We start from the raw sequence: 22,310 nt of genomic DNA on the forward strand, positions 1-22,310 counted from the left end.
GGATGCACACTTTTTGTGAACACTTAATGTGTCAATATTACAAGGTGATGACTAAGAAAGCACTATAAAGTTTACTTAAATGGTAGATTGCATAATCTAGGACCTGCATCCCAATACACATAACTAAAACATTTGGAGAAGAAAAAACACATAATCAGAAAGCTAACAACATGATGAGGAAATAGAAAGTCAGTATCTTGGAGAAGGCAGAAATTCATAGGTGAAAGCAGCACTTGCAATGCTATATGCTACCCTTTGCAGGTGGCTAAGAGGCCAACAGTGGCTGTGGTAGGCTCAAAGCCTAAGTGATCAAAAGACGAATTCCAGATCCTGCCAAGATGGAGAACCATTTTGTAACCTATCCCTCATTTAGGATAGTTCCTGGGATCCTGTAAACTAGGAGTAATTACGAACCAGAAAGAAACCTGCCCTTGCATGGACGGAAGCACAGTTTTAGGTCATCTAGTCTCTAGAAAAACTCACACTCCAAAATTGGATTATGGTGATCTTAGATTGTTAATGCCTTCAAACACTTGGCAGTGGGGGGGAGGAAGCTCCCTGGAAGCTGTTAGCACAAATAAATGAAATCGTCATATTCATGCTCAGAACACAATAAAATGTCTAAATAAGTATCCAAACAAATGATCTATACACAATAAAAAATAACCCAATACAGGAGGAGACATGATGATTAACAGTCCTATAATTAGTACAGATACTATATATAACTGACACACAAGAGACTATAAATCAGCTATGTCATCCATGATCACAGAGGTAAGTGCTGAACTTAAAATATTCAGCAAGAAACAGCAAAGTATAAAAAGTAACAATACAATTTCAAAAAGAACAATCAGAAATTCTAGAACTAAAAGATACAATGACCAAAATTAAGAAGATAAAGGGTGGACTTTATGGCATATTTATTCAGCTGCAAAACAAACAAACAAACAAACAAAAAAAACTATTGTGATTTGTAAGACAGATCAGAAGAAACTACCCAGGATGAATCAGGAAGAGAAAAAAGTAAATGAAATACGTAAGAAAGACTAAGAGACAAAGAATACAATTAAAAGTTTTTTTGTTAAAGATTTTATTTATTTATTTGTCAGAGATAGAGACAGCCAGCGAGAGAGGGAACACAAGCAGGGGGAGTGGGAGAGGAAGAAGCAGGCTCCCAGCGGAAGAGCCCGATGTGGGGCTCGATCCCATAACGCCGGGATCACGCCCTGAGCTGAAGGCAGCCGCTTAACGACTGTGCCACCCAGGCGCCCCACAATTAAAAGTTTTAAAATACATTTAATGGGAGTTCAGAAGAAAAGAGAAAGAAAATGGAACTTAAAAAAGGGCTATAAATTTTCCAAAACTAATAGAACACATCAACCCACACATTCAAGAATCCCAATGAAGCCCACAAAAGATAAAAGAAATTCAGGCATATGTACAAAGTATCTGTGGAAAATCAAAGCAAAAAAATAAATAACATCTCAAAAAAAAAAACTCATGGGAGAATCACATTTAAAGGATCAACAGTTTAAAGGGCAGCTGCCTTTGTAACATCAACAATGAAAGCCAGTAGCCAATGGAATTATAGCTTCAGAGTATTAAAAAAAATGATCACCAAAATAGAATTATATAGTCTACAAAAATATCTTTCAACAATGAACAGGAAATAAAGACATAGACAAACAAAAATTGTGAGAATCTATCACAAGCCATCTCACAAAAAGGAAATAACAAAAAGTGTTTCTAAGGTAAAACAAAACAAAACAAAAACCCTAAATGTAAAGTCTGAGTGTAGGAAGAAAGTAAAACTGTAAATATGATTAAATCTAAATCAAAATAGAGTACATGAAATAAAAATAATAATAGCTGCCAGTGCTTAACATAAAGAATTAAACCCCATAGAAATGTTATATACATAATAAAAAAAGGAGGTAATTGTAGTTAAAGTAAACTACATTGCCCACATTTTCTAAGAAGAGTGTAAAAACCAACAAATATTAGTCTTCGGTAATTCAGGGGTGCATGCTGTAATTTCTAGAGAAAAAGGAACTGAAGAAAAAAAGAATATTAAACTATAAATATCATAGAAAGGGAAAAAGAAATATACAACGCTGAACTCAAAAAAATGTAAAGAAGGAGAGAAAGCTTCATAAAACAAGTAGGACAATATGAATGCAAATAATAAGTTAGTATTTACAAACCTTGATACAATAGTTTATTAAAGAAATGTAATGATGTAACTAAATGAAAATAGATTCAGACTTGATTTAAAAAAAAACGTAACTAAAGGAAAATAGATTCAGACTTGATTTAAAAAATCAACCATATGATGGGACACCTGGGTGGCTCAATTGATTAAGTGTCCAACTCAATTTTGGCTCAGGTCATGATCTCAGAATTGTGAGATTGAGCCCCATTCTGGGCTCCACATTGGGCATGGAGCCTGCTTAAGATTTTTCTCTCTCTCCCTCTTCCTCTGCCCACTTCTGCCCCCCACAAATCAACCATATGCTATTTACAAGGGAGTTATCTGAAACAAAAGTATACAATAATATTGAAGAGCATAGAAAAAGTAAATGTACCATGTAAACACCAATCAAAATAAGTCAAGTATGGCTATATTAATATTAGATAAAATATATTTTAAAGCAAAAAAGTAACATTAGATATGAAGATTATTTCTGAATGATCAAAAGTTTGATTTGCTGGGAAGATGAAACTATTCTAAATCGCTATACCTCAAATAGTATGTACTCTGCATACACAGGCAAAATTTGACAAAATTACAAGAAGGCATAGAAAAATCTATAAAAATAGTGAAAGATTTTATTATACTTCCCTGAACTGAGCGGTCAAGCAGGCAAAACGTTTATAAAATACAGAATATTTTAAGAGTTTTAAATTTGATGTAAAGGATATACAAAGAACATTTCATCCAATGCATTCATTACACACATTTTTTCAGATGCACAGGGAACATTTAAAATCACTAACTATACATAACAGGCCACAAAATAACTTTAAGAAAATTTCAGACAAAATAATGAAATAATGAAAACCATAGTCACTGATCATTGTAATTGTAATTAAATGAAAAAATCAATAATAAATAAATCAAAATCTCCCCTAACTTTAGAAATTACAAATACATTTTTAAATAAACCATGGAGAAAAGGAAAAAACAAAACAGAGATTAGAATGTATTTTGAAGTGAATGAAAATAAAAATACAGCATAACATTTACAGAATACTCAACATATACTTATAGGAAATGTTGCAGTTTAAAAGCCATATTTTAGAGAAGAGGAGAGGGTGAAAATTGATGAGCTAATAAAAAATAGCATCCATCTCAAGAAAATAGCAAAAGAAAAGCAAAATAAACCCAAAGAATATAAAACAAAGCATGTGATAGATAAGAAAAAGATCAATAAAATAGAATTCAAATACACAATAAAGTACCATCAAACTAAAAATTAATTCCATAAAAAGACTAATTAAATGGATAAACTTTTGGCAAGAGAGATCAAGAAAAATAAAGTGAAAGCATAAAAAAACCGCTGTTAGAATGAAAAAGGAGTATCACTACAAATCCAACATACAACAAAAATACTGTATTACAGAAAACTTATTAAACTAGATGAATTCCTAGAAAAGTGCATCTTCCTAAAATTGACATAAAAAGAAATAGAAAATCTGAATTGTAATGAAATTAACAGAACCATAATTTAATTTCACTCAAAGCAAATTCCAAAACCAAATGGCTTTATTAAGGAAGAAAAAAACCAACATTACACAAAACCATTTCCAAAGAATAGAAAAATAGGGGCCATCTCATCTCATTTTATAAGAGCAGCATAACTGTAACACCAAAACTTGACAAGGACATTATGAAAAATAATATAGCTAATTTCTTTCATAAGCACAGATGCAACAATCTTAAAACATCAGAAAATTAAATACAGTGATAAATAAAAAGATAAATAATAAATAAATCTAGCTTAAAAGAAGATAGCATATCATGATCAGGTGAGGTTTATTTCAAGAATGCAAGATTTCTTTAACATTAAAAATATCAAATATTTTAACTCAAAAATATGAACAGGACCAAAAGAAGAAAATCACGTATATCAATCAAGAAAATGTATTTGACAAAAGTTAATAGTCATTTATTAAAGATTTATTCATTTATTTGAGAGAGAGAAAAGAGAGAGCACGCAGAAGAGTAGGGGCAGAGGGAGAGGGAGAGAAAATCTTAACCTGACTCCCCACTGAGCACACAGACTGACAGGGGGCTTGATCTTATAACCCTGAGATCACAACTTGAGCCAAAACCAAGCGTTGGATGCTTAACCAACCCAGGAACCCCAGTTAATAATCATTATTGATAAAAACTATTAATCTGGAAAAGAAAATTTCCTGAATTGAATAAAGAGGATCTAAATTCCTAGAACAAACATTCTAGTTATAGTGAAATATTGAAAGTTGTCCCCTTGAAATCAGAAACAAGACAAATATGCCTATTAATAACACTGTCATCACTTATATTTAACATTTTGAAGGCCATCCCAGACACTGTAAGGAAGCAAGAACATATGCATGAATACATAAAGACATAAGGATTCAACAAAACAATTAAATGGTTATTAATTTTCATTAATAACCATATAGAGTTCTACATACAATTTTAAAAGGATCTATAGACAAAATATTTAAAATTAATAAGGAACATTATCAAGGTTGTGGAATATAAGTTGATATGAACAAATTAATTGTATCCTTATATTATGGTTTATAAACTAAAATGAGATTAATAGAAGCATTTACAAAGTCACCTAAGGGGTGCCTGGGTGGCTCAGTTGGTTAAGCATCCGACTCCTGATTTTGTCTCAGGTCACGATTTCAGCGTCCTGGGCCCCAAGTCAGGCTCCAGGCTCAGCATGGAGTCTGCCTGAAATTCTCTTTCTCCCTCTGCCTCTTGCCCACCCTTCCCCCACTCGCGTGTGTTCTCTCGCTCTCTCAAAATAAATAACTAAAATTCTTAAAAAAGTAAAATACCCAGAAATAAGTGTAAGAAAAATGTACAAGATGTCCTTACAAAATATAGCCGAGAGAAATTAAAAAAGAGCTAAATACAAAAGAAAGATGAACTAAATAATTATTGACTGCAGAACTGAATGATTTAAAGATGTCAAGTATCCTCCAACTGAATATTAGATTCAATACACTCCCAATCAAAATTTCTGCAATTTTCTTTAAAATGGAAATTGACACAGTGACTCTAAATGTGTACAGAAACATAAAGGGCCAAGTACAGCCAAGACAATCTTGAAGAAGAGCAAAACTTGGTAACTTACACTACCAGACATCAAAAATGATTACAAAACCACAGTAATTAAGACAATATGGTATTTGCAAAAGAAGAGTAAAATAGGCCAACAGAAAAGACTAGAGAGTTCTAAAATGACCCACATAAGTATAGCCACTTGATTTATAACAACTGAATGCAGTAAGGGAAAGAGTGTCTATTTGTACAACATCCTGGATCAATTAAACATTTATGAGAAAAAATTACTCATAATTTCTAACTCACATAATAAAAAATTAGTTTTAGATGCACTGTGTATCTAACTATGAAAGTTAAAACAATGTAGTGTCTAGAGAGAAAATGTGGTAGGACATCTTTATAACCATGGAATAGGCAACAATTTCTCAAACAGGACATAAAAAACAATAATCAAAAATGAGAAAAACTAACAAAATAGAGTACATTAAGATTGACATACTTTCGGTATTAAAATACCCTATTAAGAGAATGAAAAAAGAAGCCAAGAAGAGGGAAAAGGTGAGTTCAGCAGGAACTTCCAACAAAGTTCTTATGTCCAAAATACATAGAGAACTTCTATAAAATATTAAGAAAAAGGGAGACCACCCAATAGAAAAAATAGACCAAAGACTCAAATAAGCACTTGGAACAGGGAGATCCAAATGGTCAATAATCATATGAGAAACAGTCATTTTCATTGCTTCAATTTACATGAAGTTCAAAAACTTGACAAACTTATCTTTTAGAACTTTTAAAACTTAGGGTAGTAGCTACGTTTTAGAAGGAATAGCAATTGAAAGAAGGTATACTGGGGGCTTTTGAGTTCTAGAAACAGATGGCACGTCTGCAATATTTTTTTTCACAGTACTGTCTCTGCTGTAGTTATTTTCTTGATCTGGATGACGGTTACATGGATGTGTTCACTTCGTGAAAATACACTGAGCTGTAACTATGGTTAGTTCACTTTTTTGTTTTTATGTACATTATATTTCAAAAATAAGTGCATAAACACACACACTAACAAACTAAAGCAACAACCACAAAAACTTCACTGTGTGAATAAAATAATTCCAGGCAAAATCCAAACTGTAGACCAGCTGTTTATGATTTTGCCTAGTAAATATATTATAAAGTTAAGGGATAAAAAAATCACTGGAAGAATATTAAAGGTCATTTGAGAGAAAGAATAACCTTTATAAATATATGACTCCAAATTCAGAAAACATATATAAATGATAAATATGACAGTTTTAACTACAAAAAATTAAAATTCCGTATGTAAAATAAATGAACAAAGTAAAAATATAAATTGGGAAAGTGTCTGGAACAAATACTATAAAAAGTTTAAAATATTGTAAACAAACTTGGAAAAATATATCTAATAGGCTCTTTTTTAGTTAATACTTTAATATTGCCTTTTATTCAACATGTTCCACTTATGAAAATGTAATTACTTTTTTCTTTCCCCAATTTTTTATTTAAATACTAGTTAGTTAACATGCAGTGTAATATCAGTTTCAGGTGTAGAATTTAGGGATTCATCACCTCCATACATCACCCAGTGCTCATCACAAGTGCCTGCCTTAATCCCCATCACCTATTTATTTATTTATTTATTTATTTATTATTTTTTAAAAAGATTTTATTTATTTATTTGACAGAGAGAGAGACAGCCAGTGAGAGAGGGAACACAAGCAGGGGGAGTGGGAGAGGAAGAAGCAGGCTCCCAGTGGAGGAGCCTGATGCGGGGCTCGATCCCAGACGCCAGGATCACACCCTGAGCCGAAGGCAGACACTTAACGACTGAGCCACCCAGGCACCCCCCCCATCACGTATTTAACCCATCTCCTGCCCACCTCCCTCCAGCAACCCTCAGTTTGCTCTCTGTAACTGAGTTTGTTTCCTGGTTTGCCTCTATTTTTCCCCCTATGTTCACCTGTTTTGTTTCTTAAATTCCACGTATGAGTGAAATCATATGGTATTCTAAGGGATACATGTACCCCGGTGTTTATACAGCATTATCAACACTAGCCAAATTATGGAAAGAGCCTAGATGTCCATCAACAGATGAACAGATAAAGAAGATGTGGTATATATATGCACAATGGAATATTACTCAGCCATCAAAAACAATGAAGTTTTGCCATTTGCAAAGACGTGGATGGAACTAGAGAGTACTATGCTAAGTGAAATAACTTAGTGAGAGGTTATCTCTTGATAGGAAATTACGGGCGATTTTTATCTCTTCTTTGGACAGCTCCCTACTTTTAAAAAAAGGATGCCTATTTTAATATCTCAATAGTATACAACGAATATATTAAAAATGTTTTAAATATATATATATCCATAAATCAAGAAATTTCAACTTCCCCTCAAAAGTATTCTTATTTTGTAATACCAGCTGATTTTTATTTCATAAATTCGCACTATAGTTTACTAATTATCATCACCCATTATTTTACACTACCATACTCATTCTGGGTGAGCATATCTCTCTATATTCTTATTATTGTCTTCTCAAATATTACGTGTATCCTTGAAAACTTAAATATATATGTAACTAACATCTTACTAAAAATACTACTTCTTATAGTCAACAAATGAGCAGTAGACTTTCTTGTAAAAAAAATCTTTTCAAGTGATAAAAACCAGTTACTTTAACCACATGCTATAGTAAAAATCAATAAAAAGATGTGCACCCCTGGAAAATTGCCTTTTTGATCAATTTTGTGAAACAAATTTAACTGAAAAAGTCTAATTTTCTTAAATATTAATATCATAGAGGGATAATAATGTTATATCTAACAGTCTCTTCCAATCTTGTGAGCTTTGCTTCATTGTGACTGTCGTCAATTGAAATATTGACACTTCTCTGATTGCAGTATTTAATTGTCCCATCATTCAAATATTAAGCCATGAGCTCTATTTGTTCTTTTTTCTTTTTTAATTTTTATGTTATGTTAGTCACCATACAGTACATCATTAGTTTTTGATGTAGTGTTCCATGACTCATTGTGTATAACATCCAGTGCTCCATGCAATATGTGCCCTCCTTAATACCCATCACCGGCCTATCTCAATCCCCCACCCCCCTCCCCTCTGAAGCTCTCAGTTTGTTTCCCATAGTCCATAGTCTCTCGTGGTTCATTCCCCCTTCTCTTTACCCCTCCTTCTATTTGTTTCTATACCAACTTAAAGACTTTGTTTCCTCGAACATTTTTCAAGTTATTTTCATAATACACCCTTATTATGATTGTTATATTCCATGTACCAATATGAGTTATGTACCCATAGCAGAGTTTGTAGCCTTCTTCCAATGTCCCTTGAGACATAATCACCTACACACGAATTGTGTTTGCCGTTTGTAAGCAAGGAAATCATTACCAGTTTGAAAATTTTAATGTGAAGTTCTAAATCCCTGAAATTAAAGATTAACATTTTTGTTTGAGAACTGATATGGGGGGAACCACATAGATCATGAGTTCAAAGTAGGTATTCATGTATCAAATGAACCATGAAAACCACAAAGGATAAGCATTTTAGAAATAGATGGTCTGTCTCCAACATTTTTCTTACAGAACTATGTCTGTGGTTTCGTTCTGAGTTATTAATGTCACCATGACACTCAGCTGACATTTTAAAGTTATTAATAACAGAGCCACATGTCAATGAACATCTTTTTGTCAGGGTATCAACCAAAACTATGAATGTGAATGACTTGATTCTAACCTGGCTTTTTTCTTCTCCAGTGTGTTCTATCTTCTTTTCCAGGATCTTGGATTAAGTACTCTAATTTGCTGAATGAGAGCTAGGCCATTCAGTTTTTTCTTTCATTTGACTCTAGCTCCCAATATGTAAACAACTCAAAAAGGAAAATGAATGTGAGAATAAAATATTGGAGTTTTATAAGCTAATAAACATCATTCAAGTATGCAGTCTATGTAATGGATAAGGGTTATTCCCCAATGTATTCCAGAAGTTCTAAATAAACTTAAAGACTCGAGGGTCTGCTGGTGGCATTTATAATTCATTTTTTTCTAACAATGCTCTATTCAGCAAATATTTATTACATACTTACTATGTGCAAGACACAGTTATAGATATTGCAAAGAATACAAAGGTGAGTGAGGTACAGTTCTTACAGTCTCAGAATGTAAGTATATTTGTTGATTTGGTTCTTACATGAAATATCTCTTCTAATTATTTTTTTCTTCTAAATCAGTGGTATAGTACCTTCAACAGATTCATAATTTCTGAACCTCTAGATAGATGAGAACTAGCTCCCCTACCACATTCATATCACCCAATTAATGTATTATTTAAATAATACCTTTAATTAGCAAGTGAATATTATGTCCACATTACATCAAATATTTTGTCATTTCCAAAATTTTAATTCTTAATCAGTGAGTTGTTAACTTGTTTCCAAACTACAAGCTGTTAAGAAATGTAAGTACTTAGAGGATAAAAGGACAGATTAACTATTAATGTAATGTGCCTGCAATAGTTGACACCCTGCTTAGCATGACCATTATGTACTACAGCCTACAAAATTATTCTTCATGCTCCCACAGCAGAGCTAGAGTGCCATATGGCCATGCTTGTTTTTTGTCAAATAATTTTTACATAAACAGCTGGTGAACTGTTTTTATTGTAACAGTGCACATATTTTTTGAGACAGTTGGGAAGAATTGATGCAACTCCTAGTCACTGCCTGTTTTTATGTCCACATTAAGGAGAAATTCAAATTCATATTTTTAAAAATGTGGACTTTTGTATTCTTGTCACCATGGTCAGTTCACAAGAAAGATTTTTTAATGTAGTGCAGGAATTATTGGCATGTTTATAAACTTGCAGCAAGAAACAGAAATTAATCATAAGGGATCTTCAACTTAGATGGCATATTCGGTATTTTTATTTTTACACCCTCATGAATTTTTAGAGGCAGAGCTGATATGTTTTGGACTATTTTATAGGCAGTTTTAATATGACTATATTTGGTTTTGAAACATAGCTTCAACACATCCTGATAAGTGATATAATAACCAGAAGATTTTTAGCAGTTTTGTGTGTATCTGTGATTTGAGTTGATTTAAAGACTATCTGATCCAAAAGCACCCCCCACCCTCCTCGACAAGAAAATTTATCTGTTAAAACACTAGTGGTTTCAAAAATGCAAGCAGAAGCATTTTCTTTTGAATTCTAAGGTAAAGATGACCACTCTTCGGGTTTTTGTAAGGAGATTATCACAGTGCTCAGAATATTAAATATAATTTTATAGTTAATACTTCAAAAGTTTCCTTATAACCAGAAGCTACTCCCATTGGAACACTGGTAAGGATTCATGTATTATTATATCTCACTGATTCCTATTCACAGGATATTAGAAACTATAAAATATGTTTCATTAGAGAAGGAAATGAATGCTTATCATTGTGCCACTGAAAAGCTTAGGACCTTGGGGTCAGAACAGTAACATACTAACGGTGTATGTAAAATGTAAGAGGAAGGAAGATTTTTCCCAACCCTCCAGGTTCATTATATTTACCTATCTGTCCTTTACATCTTTGCTTAATTCCACTTAGGGGCACATAGATGTTTTTATTTTATTTTATTTTGATATACAAAATGGAAAAACAAAGGATCTTTTTCCATTTTGCTTAAGCCTTAACTTTCCATTGAAGAAACTCACCTAGAATAAGCTTTACAATAGTAAGTACGTTTTGTGAGCAAATTGTCACTTAAACATATAATAACTTGAAACCAATTTGTTTATGTGGATTTTAATTTATGTCCTAATGTTTATTTTCTTCCAATAAAATATGCACCAGATGGATGTTAAGAAAATGGATTGAGTGAGACAATACATTTTTGTAAAGATGTTTCCTTTTCCCAAGTAAATCTATTCATATTACTTCACCAAAAGTTGACGTCTAAGAAGAAGAAAATCAACTATACAAATGACTTTACCTATTAACTAGAATATGTAATGGCTAGGGGACAATTCTCTATGGGTCACTTGCATTTCTGTATATCTTGTGAGGCAGCGGTTGCCCTTTATTCTAGATACTCTTCTCAAGAAAGTCTGTATAGCAAACAGCCTTAGAAGATATCTATCTATCTATAAATATAGATATAGATAGTCATAGACATATAAAACGTGTCCAGATCAGGGGGAAGTCATGCTCATTGCCCATTATATAAGATCAGGTTACCGAAGCACAGAGCTCCTCTACTGCAATGCAACTCACTGCATGCTTTGGTATCACCTGGCCCTCTTCATGTCAGTCTGTGATTACTGGGGTTTGAGTTACCACTGTAAGAAAATGGAGGTACTCTGGTGACTACTACTGCTATGAGAATAAAGCATTTCGTCTCTTACCCAAGAGCCACGTGCTTTTTGCCAGCATCCATGAAATTGTGACAGGTTAACTCGATAGCTTGCAAGAAGGATAAAAATCTTAGCCTTTTCACAGTTAGTGACAGCTACCACATATCTCCATTTTTCCTCCTGCAAACAAAAAGCAAACAATATTAGCCTATAAAATAGCCTTTAAAAGGTGTAAAAATAGATAGCATTTAAATTTTTCATTTTGCTTTTATTTTGTTCTATAATAAATTTTAATATGTATCACCAATTTGAATTTCTTCAAATCATTTTTTTTGCTGCCTACAAGAGACTCATTTTATTTTTTTATAATAATATGTTTTATTATATTATGTTAGTCACCATACAGTACATCCCCAGTTTTTGATGTAAAGTTCCATGATTCATTACTTGCATATAACACCCAGTGCACCATGCAATACGTGGCATCCTTAATACCCATCACCAGCCTATCCCATTCCCCCCGCCCCCGAAGCCCTCAGTTTGTTCCCAAAGTCCATAGTCTCTCATGGTTCATTCCTCCTTCTGTTTACCCCCCCTTTCTTCTTCCCTTTCTTCTCCTACTGATCTTCCTACTTCTTATGTTCCATAAATGAGTGAAACCATATGATAATTGTCTTTCTCTGCTTGACTTATTTCGCTTAGCATTATCTCCTCCAGTCCCGTCCATGTTGCAGCAAATGTTCAGAAATCGTTCTTTTTGATGGCTGAGTAATATTCCATTGCATATATGGACCACATCTTAATCCAGTCATCTGTTGAAGGGCATCTCGGCTCCTTCCACGATTTAGCTATTGTGGACAATGCTGCTATGAACATTGGGGTGCATACGGCCCTTCTCTTCACTACGTCTGTATCTTTGGGGTAAATACCCAGTAGTGCAACTGCTGGATCATAGGGTAGCTCAATTTTTAACTTTTTAAGGGACCTCCACACTGTTTTCCAGAGTGGCTGTACCAACTTGCATTCCCACCAACAATGTAGGAGGGATCCCCTTTCTCCACATCCTCTCCAGCATTTGTTATTTCCTGCCTTGTCAATTTTTGCCATTCTAACTGGCATAAGGTGGTATCTCAAGGTGGTTTTGATTTGAATTTCCCTGATGGCTAATGATTTTGAACATTTTTTCATGTGTCTGTTAGCCATTTGTATGTCTTCATTGGAAAAGTGTCTGTTCATATCTTCTGCCCATTTTTTGATTTGATTATTTGTTTCACGTGTATTGAGTTTGAGAAGTTCTTCAAATCATTTAACCAGCTTCATGTATATCATTAAAAAGTGAGATATGTAATATGATGAGGAGTGGAAGCAGATCAAGGAATATACTTTTGATATTAGTTATTTATCAAAGCAAATCTACAGCCATTTTAACTTATCTACTTGGAGTACTGCCTTCATTTTTTAACAGAATATCAAACCCACTGAGGTTAAGTAATGATAAAAATAAACTCCATATTGTTACATATACATATTTTTACTTGTTCATGTTCATATTTTTTACTTTAAATGTCAGAGCTGTAAGAACAATATATACATGGATATATTATATACTTACATAATATACATCAATATAAACTTATATGCATTTCAATATTATATATTTGTGTTATATATAAAATTATATATATTTTACTCACAGATATATTTTACTCACATATTGAGGAATACATGTGAATATTTAAGCCACATCAAAATAAGCTCCTTTGCTATTTACTTAACTGAATTTCTTCTAAATTTAAGCAGCATGAACAACTAAAAAATGGAGGAAACAAATTGATTCTACCCATAATTTGCATATTTACCTTACATAATTATCTAAAATAGTTGTACACAATGTTTGCATGGGATTACATGCAAGAATATAGGGGGAAATAGAAGTATTTACTGAAAATTTTCATGATTTTCTGTCATAAGCTCATGTCTGATCTTCTTCATGTCTTCTTTTTTAATTTTTTATTGAAGAATAATTAACAAATAAGGTTATATACTAACAGGTGTACAATATAATGATTCCACAATTCTATCTTGCCATTTGCAACTCATGCCTTTTTTTAAAATTTTAACTGCTGCACAATTTCAAACATGTATTCCTGTGAAGGAGGGAAGACATGCAATTTTACATCCAGGTGTGATGTTGCGGATATCAACACTGAGTTATGCAGACACGTGGGCAGCAATACTACCAATTCCATGTCATAGTTAGCTATACTACTATAGTGCTTGCTAGAGCAAGTAATATCTTCTCCCTAGATTTCATCTGTGTCAGGATTAATTTGTTGGCCCGTGTTGACCAGGATACTGGTGCTGGTGGGGTGAGAGTTCTGAACAACATTCACAAAGTTATTTCTCCCACCAAAGGACAAGGACTAGCCTGAGGGATAGGTACAGTTTTAGTCAATCATTTTTATGCAGTTGTGAATGTCACTATGGAAAACTTGGAGACTAGAATTAGAGTACATTTTTGATGTTTTAAGAAACTTTTCTAGCTCAGTAGACTGTGAATACTGTCCTTCAGCTATAGTATCAGCATGACTCCATGTTTAGGATTAGGCCCTAAAAAACCCAGATATAAGTAGACATGAAAAAGAGACTTCTGGACATTCACCACATTACTATTAGTCTGAGGATGTTTGAAGTCTGTGCTTTCTCTGTATTATTCCTGATTTGAGACCTAGAAGCTCCAAAAAGGCAATGTTACCATTTGTCCCTAATTGCTAAGCAGGATGTTAAAAAATATAGATAAGTAAAAAATTAAAAGAAAAATGTTGATGGTTGCTATATCTCAGTTACATGATGATGGAAGTATTTACTTGTTCTTTAAAACTCATTCAATATTTCCAAAAATTTCAACTCATCCTCAAGCCTAATCCCCATAAACAGATAATGGAAACAGAGTCAGTAATTAGTTAAAGCTTAAAGAAAGGGGCAGAGATTAAGGATGTGGTGAATATTAGCACATGAGTTATTGTCAATAAAGTAGTGACCATAAGGTGATGGGTCACCGATTAGATATGGAGTTAGGAAGGACAGAAGTAGTAGAAAAGGGGTAAGGATACCTGTTGCATAATTACACGCCAAAATAATAAATTGGATCTTAAAAGCTGGTTTATGGTTTACAAAAGTAAATATGAATATCAAAATATGATCTGCATGAGAATGGCCATATCAAATGCATAAGTAAAGCACAGTTATCAATGTGGTGACAAATCTCAAAAAGAAGTAGCCTATTTTGAACAAAGTACCAGCTACCTGTGAGACAAACAGTAAAAAAGTTTGTTCTTCTAAACAGGGTCTAGGCAATATACAAATTTTTCACACACCACATCTTACTCTTTTCTTTGCAGCTTTGCCTTTAGGTGACATAAACGTGTTTGTTATAAGTTAGTTCATTATTCTCTCTCTTTTTTTTAAGATTTTATTTATTCATTCGACAGAGAGAGAGAGACAGCCAGCGAGAGAGGGAACACAAGCAGGGGGAGTGGGAAAGGAAGAAGCAGGCTCCCAGCGGAGGAGCCTGACGTGGGGCTCGATCCCAGAACGCCAGGATCACGCCCTGAGCTGAAGGCAGATGCTTAACGATTGAGCCACCCAGGTGCCCCATCATTATTCTCTTTTGTTTAAAATAATTTATTGTATTTTCCTATACTTTTATGGTAATTATACAGTCATGTGCTTCCGTTATGATGATAATGATTGTTTCTTAGCAACATTGTACATGGTTAACTACTTAAATTTTTTTAAGAGTTTAGGCTTCAAAACATCCTCATCCAAAACGTATTTAGCCTTAATTACAAAGCACTGTTAGCTTGTTCTTTTTCTTACTGCGGTATTTGGGATTGGGTTAATTATGACCAACAAATACTAGAAATTGATTCTAGATAAAGGAGTAAGGTGAGCCCTAAAATGTCCAAGAGATAAAAAGATCAGTTGAGGAATATATATATAATACCATTGCAGCCATGCTGAAAAGTGAAGATACATGTAAAACTACTGAAATATTTGGTGTATACAAAGTTCAGAAGGACTAAGTATTATTTAACTTATGTTTTATCAATAGATTAAATAAAGTGGATAATTAAGCATTACCAATAAAAACTGGATATTCAAGTTTCCTTAAAGTTCATTTTGTTCTATTCTGAATATATGTATTCTTCTTATTATTATATAATATTCATAGAACATATTCATAAAACCTAGGTGTACAAATGCATACACACATGTAAACCATTCCCTATCAAGATACGTTATTATTCCACCACCTCATAAAGATCATTCATGCCCTTTCTAGCCAGTTCCAATAGACTAAACTTTACATCACTCCTCTCCCACAGTTCTGATGTCAACTATAAATTAGATCGGCTTGTTCTAGAGTTTTTAACAGCTTTATTAAGGTGTAACTGACATACAATAAACTGCATATATTTAAAGCACACAATTTGTTAAGTTTTGGCATATGTATACATTCATGTAACCACCACTGCAATCAACATAAGGAATATATCCGTCACCTCCAAAAGATTCCTCATGCTCCTTTGTAACCTCCTTGGCATTCTTCCCAGTCTATAAGCAACCAATGAACAATATTCTTTATATCAGTATACAATCATTTTCATTTCCTATACTCTTATATAAATGGAATTATACAGTATGTGCTATTTAGCCTGGCTTATTTCATTCAAAGTAATTATTTAGAGATTCATGCATGCTACAGCATGTATCAATAGTTAATTCCTTTTACTGCTGAATAATATTCTATTGTATGTATATACTACAGTTTGTTTATCTGTTCATCTGATGGTGGATATTTTTAGGTATTCTCAGTTTTTCACCATTACAAATCAAGATGCTATGAATGTTCAGGGCACCTGGGTGGCTCAGTGGGTTAAGCGTCCAATTCTTGGTTTGGGCTCGGGTCATGATCTCAAGGTTGTGAGACCCAGTCCCCAAGTTAGGCTACATCCTCGGCGCAGAGTCGGCTTGAGATTCTCTCTCTCCTTTTCCCTCTGCCCCTCCCCCCAAGTGTGTGCACTCTCTCTCTCTAAAATAAATAAAATCCTTTTATAAAAAAATTTTTAAAAGATTTTATTTATTTATTAGACAGAGAGACAGCCAGTGAGAGAGGGAACACAAGCAGGGGTAGTGGGAGAGGAAGAAGCAGGCTCCCAACCAAGGAGACTGATGCAGGGCTCGATCCCAGAATGCCGGGATCAGGCCCTGAGCCAAAGGCAGACGCTTAACGACTGAGCCACCCAGGCGCCCCATAAAATAAATAAAATCCTTAAAAAAAATGTTATGAAGTTTCATATATACATCTTTGCATGGGTATAAGCTTTCATTTCTCTTAGGTAAATGCCTGGTAGTATAATAGCTTGGTCATATTGCAGGTGTATAGTTCACTTTTTAAGAAACTGCTAAACTGTGGTAGAGGCTTTACGTATATCTCATTGCAAAATCTCAACAACTCTAGGAAGTAAGAGTTTTCCAAATTGGATGTACCAATTTACATCCCCACCAACAATGTTTAAGAGTTCCTTCAAACCCTTCGCAGTACTCAGTATGTGTGTAATGGTATCTCTTTGGGATTTTAATTTCTATTGCCCTAATGATTAATGCTGTTTAGGATTTTTTCATGTGCTTCTTTCTTACTCATAACTGTCTTTTAGTGAAACGTCTGCTAAACCTTTTGGCTTTTTATACTGTGTTGTTTTCTTATTATTTAGTTTGAAAAGTTCCTTATAAATGCTGCAGACAAGTCCTTTATCACGTTGAAAGCAGGTAGTGTTAGTCCTCCAAATTTCCCTTTCTTTTTCAAAGTCATTTCAGCCATTACTGGCCCATCATATTTCCATAAAAATTTTACAATGTATAAATTTCTTTTAAGAAAAGTCCTGTTGGGATTTTGGTGGGAATTTTACTAAACCTACAGATCATTTTAGGAGAAGTGACAACTAAAGCATCTTATTTTCCAGTCTCTAACTCTTATTTCATTTTTTTCCTTTCACGTGCTGGCAGGTACCTATATTACAATGTGGAATAATAATGGTTATAGTAGCTATTCTTATCTAATTCCCAATTTCCATTCTTTCTCCACTAAGTATGATGCTTGATAGAGGGTTTGTTTGTTTGTTTGTTTGTTTTATGGTGGCTAGCCATTATTTAGTTTGATAACATCTCTTCTTATCACAGATTAATCCTGATTTTTACAGAGCAGATATTTAACAACTTAGATATTTTTCTCATTTAATTTGTCAATGTGGTATGCCTGTACTGTAGTTATTTGCCCTTAAATAATTTGTTCTCTTTCCTTGCTCTACTCTCTAGTGTTCAGGATAACCCCTGCAGGTTCCAATTCCTAGGTTCTCCAATATTTGGCTGCTCTCGTGGTTCAGGCAACAAGGACACCAGCAGATTATAGCCCAGGAGGACAGGAACAGCCTTCCCCCTCTGCATCAGGTGGCTTCTCCTTCAGTGGTTATATCTTCTCCATGGCTCTAGTTCTAGCTCCCATCACACTGGTTAACGATGGTTTTATATTCTGTTGATGCCAATTCCCAGTCTTCTGTAACACTATCTCCTTCTTCAATTTCTCCCTCTACACTAGAAATGGGACTGACTTTCAAGTTGCTAAGTATTGGTTTGCCTGACTACCTCGTTTGGCCTCTCCATCACTTGAATAACCAATATTGTGCATTAAATTCTGTCTGAGTTATAGAATTAGAGTAATTTCTGTTTTCCTGAATAATCTCTGACAGTTGCACTTAGCTAATTATATTGTTTGACTTTCTAACTGTGAATCTTTCTTTTCATTCCTAGGAAAAACTCAACTCAGTCACAAGCAATTAAATGTGCTCAAGTCTCTTAGATTACATATAACCAAAACAAAACAAAGCAAAACACCCCAGGGAAACTGACACTTCCTCTATATAATTCTGGTTCTCTCTTCTTCACATCCTTCTCAAAAATAATTTTCTGCACTCACTAGTATTTCTGTCTATGTATTCAAAAAATTCTAAGAAGATAAGGAATACAGAGACATATTCAGTTTGTAAAAAAATTCTACACATAAAACTCCATAGAGTTACTTGTGGAAAACAGCCCAAGTGGTACTCACAAAGATATTTATAGTCTTAAGTACATTTATTAATAAAACAGTACAACCACTATGGAAAACAGTATGGAGGTTACTGAAAAAATTCAAAACAGAACTACAATATGGCCCAGCAATTTCACTTCTGGGTATTTATTGGAAGAAAACAAAAACACTAACTCAAAAAGATATATGCCCTATAGAACTGCAGCATTATTTACAATAGCTAACATATGGACACAATCTAAGTATCCATCAATGGATGAAGGGGGAAAGATGTGATACACATACCCCCCCCCACACAAATATACATACATATATCCACAGTGGAATATTATTCAGACATAAAAAGAATAAAATCTTGCCATTTGCAACAACATAGATGGACCTTGAGGGACATTACACTAAATAAGTCAGAGAAAGACAAATACTATATGGTCTGATTTATATGAGGAATCTAAAAAAAAAAAAAAAAGAGTTCATAGAGATTACTGGTTGCAAGAAAACAGGGGTTAGGGGTTGGGTAAAATGGGTGAAGGTGGTCAAAAGGTACAAATTCCCAGTTATAAAATAAATAAGTCTTTGGGATGTAATGTACAGCATGGTGACTATAGTTAATAATACCGTATTGTATATTTGAAAGTTGCTAAGGGGATAGATCTTAAAAGTTCTCATCACAAGAAAAAAAATTGTAACTATGTGTAGTGATGGATGTTAACTAGACTTACTGTGGTGATCATTTCACAATATATACACTATCGAATCATTATGTTGTACACCTAAAACTAATATTGTTATATGTCAATTATTATATCTCAATTAAAAAATAAAGTCCATTAATGAGAAAAGAAAGCATGGAGACCATAACAACAAGAAATTAGAAGGAAAAAAGAGTAGGCTAATTTGAAAAGAACTAAAACAATAACTAGAAATAAAAATATAGTTGTTGAAATTAAAATCCCAATGGACAAAAAATGGAAATATTTACAACATGCAAAAATTTCAAGAAACTAGAGAAAGAATACCATATTGAACCCAAGGAAATAGAATGTAAAAAATAATGAAGCACAGAAACGATGAATTAGAAGACAATGGAGCCAACTAACAAAAGCCTGTACTTTGAAAAGACTGATATAACTGACAGTTTTATAAGCATCATCAATTAACAAAAGAAACAGAAGTAAATGATATTAAGTAATATTGTACAAAATATAGGTGCAGAAGGAATTCAAAAATTATAAGAGAACACTATAAATATCATTACCAAATGGCGAACAAGGATAGGTTTTTGCATAAAACATATTTCGTCTAATAAACTCAGAAAAAAACAATAGAAATATAAAATTAACATTGTGTAACCCTTAATTAATGGATAAATATGCTAATCTTCAAAGACTGCAAACATGAGCACAAAGGAAGACAGACACTAGGTTCCTTACGATAGAAATTCACAGTATCACCTATAGGAAGTCTTTCCAAACAAAAAAGAGAGAGTAAAAAAATTATACCTTAATCTGATGAAACTTCTACTGATTTAAAGAAATACAGAGGGAGAAGGACACCAGTTTTGCAATCAGCAAAACCCATGCCATATGAAACTGGACAAAACACAATTTTTTTTTTCAACAAAAAAATGACAAGGAAAATAGGTAATATATGTATGTGGGGGGTGTAGGACCTATAAATTAATGGGAATAAAGATCAATGACAATGAATGGACTTTATTTGACACTGATTCAAGAAAAAACATTTTTAAAATGTCAGGCAAATGTAAAAAATAACTGGACATTTGATATTAATTTTTTAAGGTAGGATATGTGTAATTGAACATTTATGTTTCATAAAGGATACCTTTTAGAAATAGATACTTAAATATTTAAAGATGAAATGGCATGATATCTAGGATTTATTTCTCATTATTTCAGTGGCAGAGATGGGGGTAGATATGGGTAGAAATGTAACCAGGCAGGCCATGTGTTGATGATTGCTGATTCTGATGTCAAGTATACTGGTTTTATTATACTATTCTCTCTACTGTTGTATATGTTTGAAATTTTCTACAATAAATATAATATATACGTAGCCATTAAATTTAAAACCCTAAGTGATAATAGACTATGATTTAGAAAATAATATTAATCACCCAGTAGGTTTTAGTGGAAATAGAATACTCTTACTGAGAAATATAAACTGAAACTACCCTCAAAGTTTCAGTCACCTTCAAGCTTCAGGACCAGGCAGCCAGGGACCAGTTCTACCAAATAATAGGCAAAAAATTAACCACCATCTCATGTAAACTCATCCAAAGTATACAAAAATATGGGCAATTTTTCAGTTTACTTTCCTAGTCTAGGTATCCTTTATAAGAAAACCAGCTGAAGACACTTTGAAAACAGAACACTTAAGGCCAAGCTCACCCACATACAAGAAAAGATCCTAAATAAATTCACAGAAGTTTCAATATAGCAGTGAATTAAGCAGAAAAAAGAGGCTGAATCCAAGAAATATAACAATTTAACATTAGAAAAAACTGCCTAAAATACTACATTAACAGATAAGATTTAAAAGGCATTTGATCATATACTGAAGTAAAGAAAAAAACTTTTGAAAAAAAATTCAGTGTGAATGCAGGATAATACCATTTAGCTAAGTAACATTAGAAGGGAACTTCCGTTTCCTAAAATCTATAGCAAACAAACTTAAATGTGAAATGTTAGCAGCATTCCCATTAATGTAAGGAGCAAGACACAGCAATATGTTACCAACTCTAACTGTTCAAAACTGGATCAGAATGCACAGCCAGAGGATAAGAATACAAAAATAAATAAAAGTTAGGAATAGTAAAAAGAAACAGAAATTATTGGTTGCAAACACGATCATCATTTTGAAAATCCAAAGGAAAAGGCTACGGATTATTTAAGTAAATAAGCAACTTCAGAAAACTGGTGTATAGATAACTATAGTAATATCAAGAGCCTTGTCGTATAAAGCAGTAATTATTAGAATATGTATATATGTATTACAAATGAGAATCAAAATTAAAATGAATTTCACTACACTGTTCAATGTTACATAAGATCAAAACACCTGGGTCTCACAAAGTTACGCAGATCTGCCTCTTTCCTGCAGCAAGATCTTTTCGAACAGAAAAGTTTCCAAAAGTCCGTTTGACTAGTGAAGAGATCCTATCATCACTATGCATTTTCTCTGACATCTCAGAACCTGTTCTAGCCCCCCCTACCTTGTGCGGCAGTTTCTCGATCTCAAACCCCGGCTGGAACGCGGACCCACAGTCTGCAAGGGTTTAAGCTGACAAACTGTCCGGAGCTTAAGAAAAAGAGGTGATATTTCCCAAGGAGCCTTTAATCAATGAACCAGGAGCCAAAATGAGGACCTACTTCGCGAGAACTTCGGTACTACTCACACTATAACAGAGGGGGCACCACAGAGTCACGCTTCTTATCGCCCCATCTCGGGGGGCCCCAGGAGTAGCCGGATATACCCAA

The sequence above is a fragment of the Ursus arctos genome, chromosome X, assembly GCF_023065955.2.
Source record: "Ursus arctos isolate Adak ecotype North America chromosome X, UrsArc2.0, whole genome shotgun sequence".
NCBI classification, from domain to species: domain Eukaryota; kingdom Metazoa; phylum Chordata; class Mammalia; order Carnivora; family Ursidae; genus Ursus; species Ursus arctos.